Source organism: Phyllobates terribilis, unplaced genomic scaffold, assembly GCF_046119375.1.
Source record: "Phyllobates terribilis strain yellow unplaced genomic scaffold, ASM4611937v1 Scaffold_779__1_contigs__length_684578, whole genome shotgun sequence".
In the NCBI taxonomy this organism is placed as follows: Eukaryota; Metazoa; Chordata; class Amphibia; order Anura; family Dendrobatidae; genus Phyllobates; species Phyllobates terribilis.
Genome location: NW_027363539.1, coordinates 165,194 through 178,446, shown reverse-complemented (window position 1 = coordinate 178,446; position 13,253 = coordinate 165,194). Strand labels below are relative to the sequence as shown.

General features: G+C 44.8%; 3 non-coding genes across 3 annotated transcripts; all 3 read left to right on the top strand.

Annotated features, from left to right (window-relative positions):
• The first annotated feature begins 392 nt into the window (after window positions 1-392).
• Window positions 393-583, top strand: LOC141239566 (U2 spliceosomal RNA). Its single transcript, XR_012304923.1, has one exon. It is a non-coding gene; the product is annotated as a U2 spliceosomal RNA (small nuclear RNA).
• Window positions 584-6,973: 6,390 nt separating this feature from the next.
• On the top strand, window positions 6,974-7,161 carry LOC141239906 (U2 spliceosomal RNA). The gene has a single exon (XR_012305251.1). It is a non-coding gene; the product is annotated as a U2 spliceosomal RNA (small nuclear RNA).
• Window positions 7,162-8,273: 1,112 nt separating this feature from the next.
• Window positions 8,274-8,464, top strand: LOC141239565 (U2 spliceosomal RNA). Its single transcript, XR_012304922.1, has one exon. It is a non-coding gene; the product is annotated as a U2 spliceosomal RNA (small nuclear RNA).
• The last annotated feature ends 4,789 nt before the right edge of the window (window positions 8,465-13,253 follow it).

Below are 13,253 nucleotides of genomic sequence, written 5' to 3'. Positions count from 1 at the left end.
TTATATACCTGTGCACAGCAGCAGCCACCTTCAGTCTGCTGCTGGACAGCCAGCAGCAGCAGCAGCAGGAGAGGTATGTAATCAGGAGCCCTCCTGCTAAGGGTAGACAGCTGCTCGTTCCACCCCACCCCCCGCCTTAATTGGTTCTCCTCCCTTCCAACGGTGTTGAGGCGGGTGGGAACAGCAGGGGGTGAAGGTGCTGTGTTTAAAGAGGTGGAGTTATGCAGATCTAAAACGCGTGGATTGCAGCAGCAGCAAGCCGAAAAGTGCAGGCATGTAAGGGATCTAGAGGTTGACAACATGTCTTCTTAACGGGAGTCCAGGAGCTCATCTCCACAAATGGACTTTTCAGGATCCTTGGGTGGCTCCGTAGTTTGAAACCAATTCTGGTTATCGCTTCTCGGCCTTTTGGCTAAGATCAAGTGTAGTATCTGTTCTTATCAGTTTAATATCTGATACGTCCCCTATCTGGGGACCATATATTAAATGGATTTTTAGAACAGGGAGATGGAAAAAGAGCTTGCTCTGTCCACTCCACGCATTGACCTGGTATTGCAGTATCTCCAGGACCGGTGCACCCCTTCTTTAATGCAGTTTCTAAAATCAGAAAGAATTGAATTCAATGTTTTTTGTTCATTTTGCTTGTTTGTCGGATTTTGGGATGGACTCTTTGGCTTTGCTTTTCTTCTCCTCATTGGATTTTTCATGTTCAAAGTTGCAGAAGCCAGATTACAAGCTCATTTTGGTTCAACTTCAGCAACTGTGCATTGCATTGCCATGTAATGTGATGCAATGCTATCTTTCTAGCTCTCCCTTTTTACTTCCTTTTGGATAAACAGACATATTAGGCAAGCATTTTGGAGATTTCACCTAAATAACTACAGGTGGTGAGATAAGCTGCACAATATAATTGACCTTTCAGTATATTGTTGCACACACACCATCTATTTAGCAAATGCCCTTGTTATCAACAGCAGCCTTTTAAACTCACCTGAGCTAACAGGTATGTGCGCTGGTTACTCTGCTGCGCTTAAAATTTCTTTTTTGGTTTGCTACAATGCCTTTTCTGAAACGTTGTCTCCTTCTGCTGGAACACTGACTTCTTTCATTTAATGCCTGCAGACTATAAAAGAGAACCCAACCCAAAAAGTTTGGTTGATTAGTCTGTGGCATTCTGTTAAACTGTTGCTTATGGCGGTCTCTGTGAGCTTCTCAGCGACATTCAGCCAGCCAGGTATCCTGCCTGCAGTAGATGGAATGTGGCAATGGAACGCTGGCTGCGCGTGTCATAATAGGCTCTGAGCCTTTATATACCTGTGCACAGCAGCAGCCACCTTCAGTCTGCTGCTGGACAGCCAGCAGCAGCAGCAGCAGGAGAGGTATGTAATCAGGAGCCCTCCTGCTAAGGGTAGACAGCTGCTCGTTCCACCCCACCCCCCGCCTTAATTGGTTCTCCTCCCTTCCAACGGTGTTGAGGCGGGTGGGAACAGCAGGGGGTGAAGGTGCTGTGTTTAAAGAGGTGGAGTTATGCAGATCTAAAACGCGTGGATTGCAGCAGCAGCAAGCCGAAAAGTGCAGGCATGTAAGGGATCTAGAGGTTGACAACATGTCTTCTTAACGGGAGTCCAGGAGCTCATCTCCACAAATGGACTTTTCAGGATCCTTGGGTGGCTCCGTAGTTTGAAACCAATTCTGGTTATCGCTTCTCGGCCTTTTGGCTACGATCAAGTGCTTTATTGCAGGAGATTGTAGTTGAAGGGCACTCGGGTACCCCTCTCCTTGGTCTGGCAGGATCGTCCACTTTGGTGGACTTAACCTGCTTGCTGCTATTAGGGAGAGGGCTTAGTCCCAGGGTAACGAGTTGCGATCCCCCAGCTTCCAGGTGTTTTTCGCTGCAAGAACACTGGGAGCGCAGATTGCAAGCGGCTGCAATTTGCAACCTTGTTGCGTTTTTCCATGGAGGTTGACCCTAACCTCGTGCCTCTTTATGCGAGGCTAAAAAACTCTATCCGAGTTCACTTCACGGCGGGTGGCTCGGATATGAGGAAATTAGGGTATGTAGTCCAGGACGTGCTCAGGAACCTTCTTGGCGTACAAAGGAATGAAATTCTCTCCATCCAGGATTATCCCAGAAGAGGTGACTATGACATCACATTCACCGGAGAAGGTATTTTTAGAGATGTACTAGAAAAGTTAAAAAAAGTTGAAAATAGTCCTGTTTTGAAAGGGATACAAATTGTTGAGCACGTCCTGGATGAGGTAAGACTGGTTATTGTAAAAATATTTTCGCCCTTTGTTTCTGCTCCAGAAGTAATGTCATTTCTAGCAATTTATTTTAAAAGTGTTAAATGTATTGGGAAGATATTAAACGAATATAACATATGGACATCTAAGTGGAAATTCCTTGTGAAGTGTACAAGAGATCCAAATACACCAGGTGGTATACGGCTCCCCCCTGCCCGTTTCAAAATTGGGCAAACAAATGGGGATTTCTTCTTTTCTGGGATGCCAGTATATTGCAGAAATTGTGGGCGCTATGGTCATTCAAAAGAAAACTGTCATGTATCATGTAGAAATTGTGCTAGTGAAGAACATGAGACAAAAGAATGCCCTAAGGAAAAGAAATGCAGTTTTTGCCAGACTCCAGGTCACTTTTATTTTTCTTGCCCTCACAGATTTCGGGAAGATGAGCAAAAGGGGAAGTCCAAGACGTCCGACCAAGGACCAAAAGATCAGACCACCCCTCAGGAGGAGGAACAACAACCTGGAGCCTCTGGAGACAATAAGGGCGTACCAAATAGTGAAGTGTCTCCAGAGTCTATGACAGGTAAAATACCAAATCCCAAAACCTGGCTGCAGGACCTGCGGGAGTCCAAAAGGAGGGCTGAGAAGGAGCAGAAGGGCACTACTGGTAAGGTCAAAAGGGACCGGCAAAAGGCCGACACAGAAGCCCATGCCCAGTCTGGGTCTCCTAGTGCTGAGGGCGCTGAGTGGATAAAGGTGGGTCCTAAGAAAAAGAAAAAGGGTGGTTCGGAGGAGGCAGCAGGAGGTGAACAGATGGACACTTCTCCAGAAGGGGACGTGGACGCTGGACCCTCAGGGGTTTCGGTCTCCGCTGCTACAGGTGGGGACCGGGATCTTGCTGACTCTGAAGAGTCAGAGGCTCTGCCTTGTGCGCAACCTCCTCCTATAGGACGACCTTCTACAGGTCAAACAGGGGCGGCGGAACCCCTCGGGGACCCACCTGATGAGGAACTGCATGGCCAGCCAATGGAGACCCAGCGGGTTCTGCCAGCCAGCCCTCCGAGCTATGCCAGTGTAGCGTCGGGTTTATATAAATGTGGTAATCTTTCCTCCTCCACGGAGACTCTCGTGACGATACTATCAGATGAGGAGGGAGGCGCAAGCCCAGTGGTCTGATCAGGTTCATCGGACAGGTAAATCCGTTGCTCTTAGTTACCTAAGTAAAATTTCTACATTTTCTAATGATGGCTGAACTCAAAGGTATTTCCCTCAACGTGAGAGGCATAAAATCTAACACGAGAAGAACTGCTCTTTTTAATTTTTTTACGTGTTTTACTGCATCTGTATTTTTTCTGCAAGAATGTAATATCCCACATGAAATGTCATATCAAAAATATAAAGATGAGTGGAAGTGTGGGCCATCTGTCTGGTCCGGATCGAATGCTGCAGGATCAGCGGGTGTAGCCATACTTTTTAAAGGGAACGTTTTAATTGATTTTATTCAGGAAATTTTACCAGGTCGTATTTTATTAGTGAAAGCTTTTATTGATGGTATTAGATGGCAGTTTTTAAATTTTTATGGATCCCCAGAGAAAAATGAAAGAGCCGAAATGCTTGATCTTTTACCATTATTTATTAATAACTCTGAACCTTTTATCTTAGCAGGGGATTTTAATTGTGTTTTAAAAGGTGAAAACCGGCGCTCCAGCTCTGTAAGCAGGAACTACGATAAAACCTCAGGTATGCTACATGATATAGTCAAAGATGCTAAATTGATAGACATATATAAAGAGTGTCATAGTGACAGCCCAGAGGATGCCGGTTTCACTTGGAGCAATGCTAATTGTAGCTCTAGGATTGATTTTATTTTTGGTTCAGATAAAACAATACCTGCCAAATGTGAAGTTTTAACTAATATATTTTCAGACCATAAACTTTTATCCTTTACCATAAAAGTAAATGACAACAAAAAATGTGGTAAGAAAAGCTGGAAAATGAACGTATCCCTTTTAACCGACCCGCAGATTTTATCAGATTTTATTGAGTTTTATAGGAAATGTAGAAAAGGGAAAAAAACAAATGAGACTATGAGTGTATGGTGGGATAGAATGAAAGTAAAAATAAAAGACTTTTTTATTAAAAAGAGTATATGTAGAGCCAAAGAAAAATATGAAGAATATAGAATTTTAAATACCCGCCTACAAACATTATTTAAGCTCAGAGACAATGGGATAGATGTACAACTTGATATTTCAAACTTAAAAGAAGAGATTTCAAAATGGCTAGAACAAAAAGGAAAAGAGATCATTTTTCGTTCTAGAGTACAACATATAGAAGAAAATGAAAAGTGTTCCAGATATTTTTTTAGGAAAAATAAAAAAGAAAAAGTGATAATTGACCATATAGATGGTGAGAATAATATAAAAAATATGCTGGGTAAAGTTGAGGTTTTTTTTTCTAATCTTTTTAATGGAAAAAATATAGATAATAAATTAATGGATGATTCGCTGCAAGGACTAACAGCTGTTTTAGATCCCGCATCCCAAGAGTTTTTATCCCAAGTTTTAACGGAACGAGAAGTGTTAAAAACTATTAAAAGTTTTAAAACTGGAAAGGTCCCTGGTCCTGATGGCATCCCAATAGAATTTTATGTATGTTTTTATGATATTTTAAAAGATGATTTGTTTTATTTGTTTACTGAGGTTTTTAATAATAAGGTTTTATTAAATTCCTGGAAGAAAGGTGAAGTCTCCCTCCTATACAAAAAAGGCGATAAATCAAAATTAGAAAACTGGAGACCAATAACACTTTTAAATTGTGACTATAAAATAATGGCTAAAATTTGTGCAAATCGTCTAAAAGAAGTCATCAGCAAAGTTATTCATTCTAATCAAGTGTGTGGGGTGCCGGGGCGCAGTATATGGGACAATCTGAATTTAGTGAAAGACTGTATTGAGGATGTGAAAGACAGAAAGGGGAAAATGGCGATTTTATCTATTGATTTTGAAAAAGCATTTGACCGTGTCTCACACTTTTATCTTTTTAAAGTTTTAGAGAAAATGGGCATACCAGAAGGGTTTTTACTATCGCTTAAAGCATTTTACAAGGATTGTACAAGTAAGATTTTAGTGAATGGTTTTAAGACACAAGAGGTATTTTTACGGTCAGGGGTGAAACAGGGATGCCCTCTGTCCCCCCTACTGTTTATCTGTGCACTGGAACCAATGTTATGTGCAATACGCCAAAATAAACAGATATGCGGTGTCCCTCTGCCTGGAAGCGGTGGTTTGGAGGCCAAGGTTGTAGGCTACATGGATGACGTGGCGGTCTTGTGTACAGATGCACCATCACTTACGGCCACTCTCCATCAAGTGCAATCCTTTTGTCTAGCTTCTGGTTTTAAAATCAATTTTAATAAGTGTAACATTTTAAGTGTTGGGGGGATGATTTTACGTGATGTACCAATTAATGTCTCCGAATCCATTTCCATTTTAGGTATATCATTCACTGAAAATAATGATGGTTATAATAGTTGGGAAACAATTACACAGAAAGTAAATACGAAAATATGTATGTGGAACATGAGGAGACTTACAATGGAGGGTAAAGTATTGGTTTTAAAGATGGTGATTTTACCTCTTTTATTGTATCTTAGCATGGTTTTCCCCCCGCCTGTTAATGTTTTAAAAAAGATAACCAAAACCTGTTTTACCTTCTTTTGGAACTCAAAAATGGAAAAGCTGAAAAGAGAAATCGTGATGAAATCAAAAGTAAAAGGTGGTAAAGATTTTCCAGATTTTAATAGGTTTCTTTTAATCCATCTGTTCGTTTACTGTTTTAATGCCCTTTTTAAGAATCACTATTGGTCCTTTTTTATGCGTTTTAATACAGGATTTTTTATGAGAAAGTTTGGATGGTATGAAGTTAATATATCTGTGCCCCATGCTTTTAATTTGTCGACGCATTATGAGATTTTAAGGAAAATAGTGTCCGATTTTAATTTAGGGACTAAGAAAATAGAGGAATTAAGAAATAGTAAGAAGCTAATTAAAGAAATACGTAAAAGTGAGGAAATATGTAATGTTGACAGATATGATGATGACAAATCTATGTCTATCTGGAAAATGATTAACGTTTTTTATCTTTTTAATGAACAGAGAGATCTGGCTTGGAGTTGCATGCACCGCTGTCTTCCTTGCCGGGCATTCCAATACAGAAGAGGATTTGTGAGGTCTGCCATCTGCCCAAGAGCCGGATGCCAAGAAGAGGAAACGGTGGAACATCTATTATGGACATGTAATTTTGCAAAGGATTTCTGGAGAAGACTGCTCCCCTTACTGGAAAGGGTGGCAGACCTCAAGGACTTTACATATAAAACTGTGCTATACGGACTTATGGAATGCCCCACAATGGACCAGTACACAATGGCTTGGAAGACAGTGAACTGCGCCAAGTCATCTCTCTGGAAAGCGCGCAACATTGCTATTTTTAAACAAGATGTTTTATCAGTGAATGATGTTTTAAGTTTATGTTTATGTGAAATGTATACTTATTATTTAATTGACAAAAAGAAGAATGTACATATTTCCAAAAAATGGCTTGTTGACCAATGGAACCTAATTATTTAAAATCTTTGTATTTTTTTGCTTTGTAAATTTCATTTGTCTTTTAACGTTTGGTATTTGTCTAATTATGCTTGTAACTTGTTAAAGTTTTAATAAACGGTTTTATCCCTCTGCAGGGGATAGCCAAATTAAAAAAAAATCTGTTCTTATCAGTTTAATATCTGATACGTCCCCTATCTGGGGACTATATATTAAATGGATTTTTAGAACAGGGAGATGGAAAAAGAGCTTGCTCTGTCCACTCCACGCATTGACCTGGTATTGCAGTATCTCCAGGACCGGTGCACCCCTTCTTTAATGCAGTTTCTAAAATCAGAAAGAATTGAATTCAATGTTTTTTGTTCATTTTGCTTGTTTGTCGGATTTTGGGATGGACTCTTTGGCTTTGCTTTTCTTCTCCTCATTGGATTTTTCATGTTCAAAGTTGCAGAAGCCAGATTACAAGCTCATTTTGGTTCAACTTCAGCAACTGTGCATTGCATTGCCATGTAATGTGATGCAATGCTATCTTTCTAGCTCTCCCTTTTTACTTCCTTTTGGATAAACAGACATATTAGGCAAGCATTTTGGAGCTTTCACCTAAATAACTACAGGTGGTGAGATAAGCTGCACAATATAATTGACCTTTCAGTATATTGTTGCACACACACCATCTATTTAGCAAATGCCCTTGTTATCAACAGCAGCCTTTTAAACTCACCTGAGCTAACAGGTATGTGCGCTGGTTACTCTGCTGCGCTTAAAATTTCTTTTTTGGTTTGCTACAATGCCTTTTCTGAAACGTTGTCTCCTTCTGCTGGAACACTGACTTCTTTCATTTAATGCCTGCAGACTATAAAAGAGAACCCAACCCAAAAAGTTTGGTTGATTAGTCTGTGGCATTCTGTTAAACTGTTGCTTATGGCGGTCTCTGTGAGCTTCTCAGCGACATTCAGCCAGCCAGGTATCCTGCCTGCAGTAGATGGAATGTGGCAATGGAACGCTGGCTGCGCGTGTCATAATAGGCTCTGAGCCTTTATATACCTGTGCACAGCAGCAGCCACCTTCAGTCTGCTGCTGGACAGCCAGCAGCAGCAGCAGGAGAGGTATGTAATCAGGAGCCCTCCTGCTAAGGGTAGACAGTTGCTCGTTCCACCCCACCCCCCGCCTTAATTGGTTCTCCTCCCTTCCAACGGTGTTGAGGCGGGTGGGAACAGCAGGGGGTGAAGGTGCTGTGTTTAAAGAGGTGGAGTTATGCAGATCTAAAACGCGTGGATTGCAGCAGCAGCAAGCCGAAAAGTGCAGGCATGTAAGGGATCTAGAGGTTGACAACATGTCTTCTTAACGGGAGTCCAGGAGCTCATCTCCACAAATGGACTTTTCAGGATCCTTGGGTGGCTCCGTAGTTTGAAACCAATTTTGGTTATCGCTTCTCGGCCTTTTGGCTAAGATCAAGTGTAGTATCTGTTCTTATCAGTTTAATATCTGATACGTCCCCTATCTGGGGACCATATATTAAATGGATTTTTAGAACAGGGAGATGGAAAAAGAGCTTGCTCTGTCCACTCCACGCATTGACCTGGTATTGCAGTATCTCCAGGACCGGTGCACCCCTTCTTTAATGCAGTTTCTAAAATCAGAAAGAATTGAATTCAATGTTTTTTGTTCATTTTGCTTGTTTGTCGGATTTTGGGATGGACTCTTTGGCTTTGCTTTTCTTCTCCTCATTGGATTTTTCATGTTCAAAGTTGCAGAAGCCAGATTACAAGCTCATTTTGGTTCAACTTCAGCAACTGTGCATTGCATTGCCATGTAATGTGATGCAATGCTATCTTTCTAGCTCTCCCTTTTTACTTCCTTTTGGATAAACAGACATATTAGGCAAGCATTTTGGAGCTTTCACCTAAATAACTACAGGTGGTGAGATAAGCTGCACAATATAATTGACCTTTCAGTATATTGTTGCACACACACCATCTATTTAGCAAATGCCCTTGTTATCAACAGCAGCCTTTTAAACTCACCTGAGCTAACAGGTATGTGCGCTGGTTACTCTGCTGCGCTTAAAATTTCTTTTTTGGTTTGCTACAATGCCTTTTCTGAAACGTTGTCTCCTTCTGCTGGAACACTGACTTCTTTCATTTAATGCCTGCAGACTATAAAAGAGAACCCAACCCAAAAAGTTTGGTTGATTAGTCTGTGGCATTCTGTTAAACTGTTGCTTATGGCGGTCTCTGTGAGCTTCTCAGCGACATTCAGCCAGCCAGGTATCCTGCCTGCAGTAGATGGAATGTGGCAATGGAACGCTGGCTGCGCGTGTCATAATAGGCTCTGAGCCTTTATATACCTGTGCACAGCAGCAGCCACCTTCAGTCTGCTGCTGGACAGCCAGCAGCAGCAGCAGCAGGAGAGGTATGTAATCAGGAGCCCTCCTGCTAAGGGTAGACAGCTGCTCGTTCCACCCCACCCCCCGCCTTAATTGGTTCTCCTCCCTTCCAACGGTGTTGAGGCGGGTGGGAACAGCAGGGGGTGAAGGTGCTGTGTTTAAAGAGGTGGAGTTATGCAGATCTAAAACGCGTGGATTGCAGCAGCAGCAAGCCGAAAAGTGCAGGCATGTAAGGGATCTAGAGGATGACAACATGTCTTCTTAACGGGAGTCCAGGAGCTCATCTCCACAAATGGACTTTTCAGGATCCTTGGGTGGCTCCGTAGTTTGAAACCAATTCTGGTTATCGCTTCTCGGCCTTTTGGCAAGATCAGTGGTGGTTTTCTGCTGCTGGTGTTGTTTGGAGGGCAGTTGTGACTGGGGTTCCCCCTTGTGGGGCCCTAGTGTGCGATTGAGCGGCGATTGTGTTTATCTGCTGTAAAAATGGTGGAGAAAACACGTGGATTAGAGGACTCGGTCCGTCTGAAGGTGGCTGCAGGTCATGAAGGAGAAATCGGTTTGGACCAAGTTTGCGTTGATGTCTTGAAGAACATTAATGGCTTGAAGGTAACGGATGTATTGGCACTGCAGGATTTTCAGAAACAAGGAATTTATGATATCACTTTTGTTTCTTTGAGTATTTGCCAGAGAGTCTACATGGAGTTGGTACGAATGAAGGAAGAAAAGGAATTGAAATGCCTAGAGTTTATTGCACTGGAACCTCTGTTCCAGCAGACATATAAGTATGTGGTTGTGCACATGTATAACCCTAAAGTTCCGGATGAGACTGTTTCCAATTTTTTAGCTCGGTATTGTAGTGAGGTTAAATTTTTGGGAAGAATGAAGAACAAATACAATTATCTAAATGGCAAGAGGAGATATGTTGTAAAACTGAGACCGGATGATAGAGCTATTGGGGGTGCCAAGAGCATTCCTGCACAGTTTTCTATCGGAGGAGAAAGGGGATTTTGTTTTTATAATGGACAGATGGAATATTGTAGGAAGTGTCATGAGTTTGGACATGTTCAGAAAGATTGTCCAGTGCAAGGTGATGTTTGTAGAGGTTGTGGGAAATCTGGGCATGTTGCAAGTGGTTGCCCAATGAATAAGGTGTGTGATTTGTGTGGACATGCAGATCACCTTGCAAGGAAATGTAGATTGTGGGCTCAGATTCCTAGGTCACAGGTGGACGCTGAAGAGAGGCAGAAGAAGACTCGGCAGGAAAGTGGGGAGGAGGGCGAAGGCTCAGACTCAGAGGGGGAAAGCCAAAAACAAGATGGTGGTAGGGGAAGAGACCATGCGGTGCCCAAGATGGAGGAAAAGGGGCGGAGCCAGAAGAAAGTTGGTTTGAGGGAGGGGCTGGAAGTAATAAACAAAGTAGCTGATGTGCATGGCCCGGGTGATGGGATGGATTTGTCTAATATGGCGGAGTCAGTGAATCCTGTTTTGGGAAGAGATGGGGGTGAGGAAATGGAGGTTTTGGAGGAGGAGGATTCTGATTCGGATGGAACTATAACCCCTCAGCAGCGTGATAGGGTTAACAGTGATTGGAGTGAAAATGAGGAGGAAGATGATGGCAAGGAGGAGAGTTATGCCTCCGTGATTAAAAGAAGTAAGGTGGAGGGGTGTTGGTCTGGGGGGCAGGAAGATCCAGTCTCCCTAAGACCAGGTTATTCTAACAGGGACTCGAGTTCTGAGTCGCCTGATATACGTAGAAAAGTGGGTGGCAGGAGTGGGTTTTCTCCTGGTTCATGATGGATCGGGTATGGTGGAGATTTTTTCCTGTTGTTATGATGGCGTTGTGACGCGCCCCCTGGGACATATTCCTTTTTGAGGGGAATACCCGGCACCGGATCAGATGGGGGGTTGTAGTCTCCGAGCGGCTGTGACCCGGTCCCGTGCCCAGGGCGTCAAGCTCAGTGTTATGTGGCAGCTTTACAGATGTTACTAAAGTTCTTTTGTGTCGACTACGCCACCCGTTGTGATGCGGTCACTGTGGCCGCCGCTGCTGCAGGGTCCGCTGAGGCTGATGGTGGGTGCGCAGCTTGGTGAGATAACCCCCAACGGGAGGGGTATAGCCTCAGAGGGGACAGGCGCAGAGGATGGGGGTTGTGGTGGTGCGATGCAGCCGGCAATGAAGACAGACTCGGGTTGTGCAGTTAAGGGTGTTTACTTACTGCTGATGTTGTACTGGTCACTCCAGCTGCTAGTGACCACCCGAGCCGTGCTGCGTCCACCAGGTCCTGGATCCGGCCAACCCCCAAACAAATCCAGAGCGTGGCCCTGAGCTCTCCCTCTGTCCTTTCTTCAGCCGTCCCCACCAGTGATTCACCTAGGTCCAGCTCCCTCGGGCCTTCTTTTGGGACACCCTTGGCCCTGGGTTCCCTGACCCTTCATGTGGTGTGCCTTCGGGGTGAATGTGGTGGGTGACCGTGACAGACACTGCCCACGGTCTCCGGTCTCTGGCTGGGGAATGTCTTTGCCCCCACCAGCTTGGGTTCCGGTACCCTCTTGCTGACTCCTCACCCGGTGTTCTAATTTGGGTTCTTGGGTCCCTTCAGTCTTCCCCCTCTGGGTCTTTCTCTGCTCCACTCTCTCTCTCTCCAGGGCTGCTGTTTCCTTCTCTCTCCTCTCCAACTGACTTGTTCTCAGCGTCTGACCCTGATCTAAGTTGGTGCCCTCCTTATATATCCCTCTATGTGTGAGCTCAGGTGACCAGCACCCAATGAGCTCCTATCACTTACCCAGACTGCTCCCCCTATCTGCCCCTACACTACATGGGATGTACCACCCCCCTCCCACTCCAGCCAGGAACAGGCTCGGTTGTACCTGCACATTTCTAAGTGGGAGTACCGTCGGCCTGCTCCTCTGGAATGGGATGTATGTAGTGCATGCAGTCTATCTGAGCTCAGTTCCACACTCCATCCTTACCCGGGAGTGGAATATCACACCTCTGGGTTGAGGTGCAATACCCCTGTAGCAGCCGAATCCTCAGGGTGCTACATTCCCCCCTGGTAAATCACAGCACGTCCTCGGGCTGTAAGACATAAAACACCAAAACATACAAAATTTTTATATGAACATATAAAACATATAAACATTATATATATATAAAACTTTTTATATAAACATTCTCGTAGACTTCTCTTGTCTCTGGTTCCTCCTCCGGACACTGTGCAACGTGTGTCCGGGAAAAGTGCGACAGTCTCTTAGAAAATCTGGTTTTCTATAAAACCGGTAGGGGGCGCTTTAGGACGCGCAACTATTTACAGGGAAAGTTGGCCGCTCTCAGTCCTCGGCCAGGTAGAGGGAAGGGAATGGCTGCTCACAGTCCTCAGCCTGTAGGATGAAGGGGTTAACGGGTAAACAGTTCCTTGGTCCCAACGGGGACTATTTTCAACAGTTTCAGTTTCTATATACCCCGATTGGGTAACTATTTACAGCTCCTGCTCTGCCGCACTCAACGGCGTCTTCCTCCTGCTCTTTCTTGATATGATGTTTCTTCAGACCCGTCCGGGTCCTCTGGCTCCTCCCAGATGCGGCACTCTTGGTCTTATGGGCGCGGTGGTGGTGGCGCCCGGGTTGCCCAGGCCTTGCGGCCAGGCCTGGGGCACCTGGAAGGTGAAGGGCACCGTTAATACGGCGGCGCCCTGGGCTACCTGGCCTTGCGACCAGGCCGGAGGCTCCGCGGAGGTAGGGGGCGCTGTTGGTGATGCGACGCCCGGGAATTCTAGGCCCTGCGACCAGGCTGGTGGTACTTCCTGCTTGGTCACGCTCGGGGTCGAGGCGTGTGACGTCACAGGGGTCGCGGCGGCGGCTTCCGGTTGGGGCCTAGTCTGCGTCGGTGACATGGCGTTTTCGGGCACAGCAGGGGGACTTTCGGGCTCTGCGACGGGGAGCTGGGGCAGGTGGGCGGTTTCACGGCTTGGGGTATAGGCGTCCCCTTTACCTGCCTCCTTGCGTCCGGCTCCCTTCTCGGC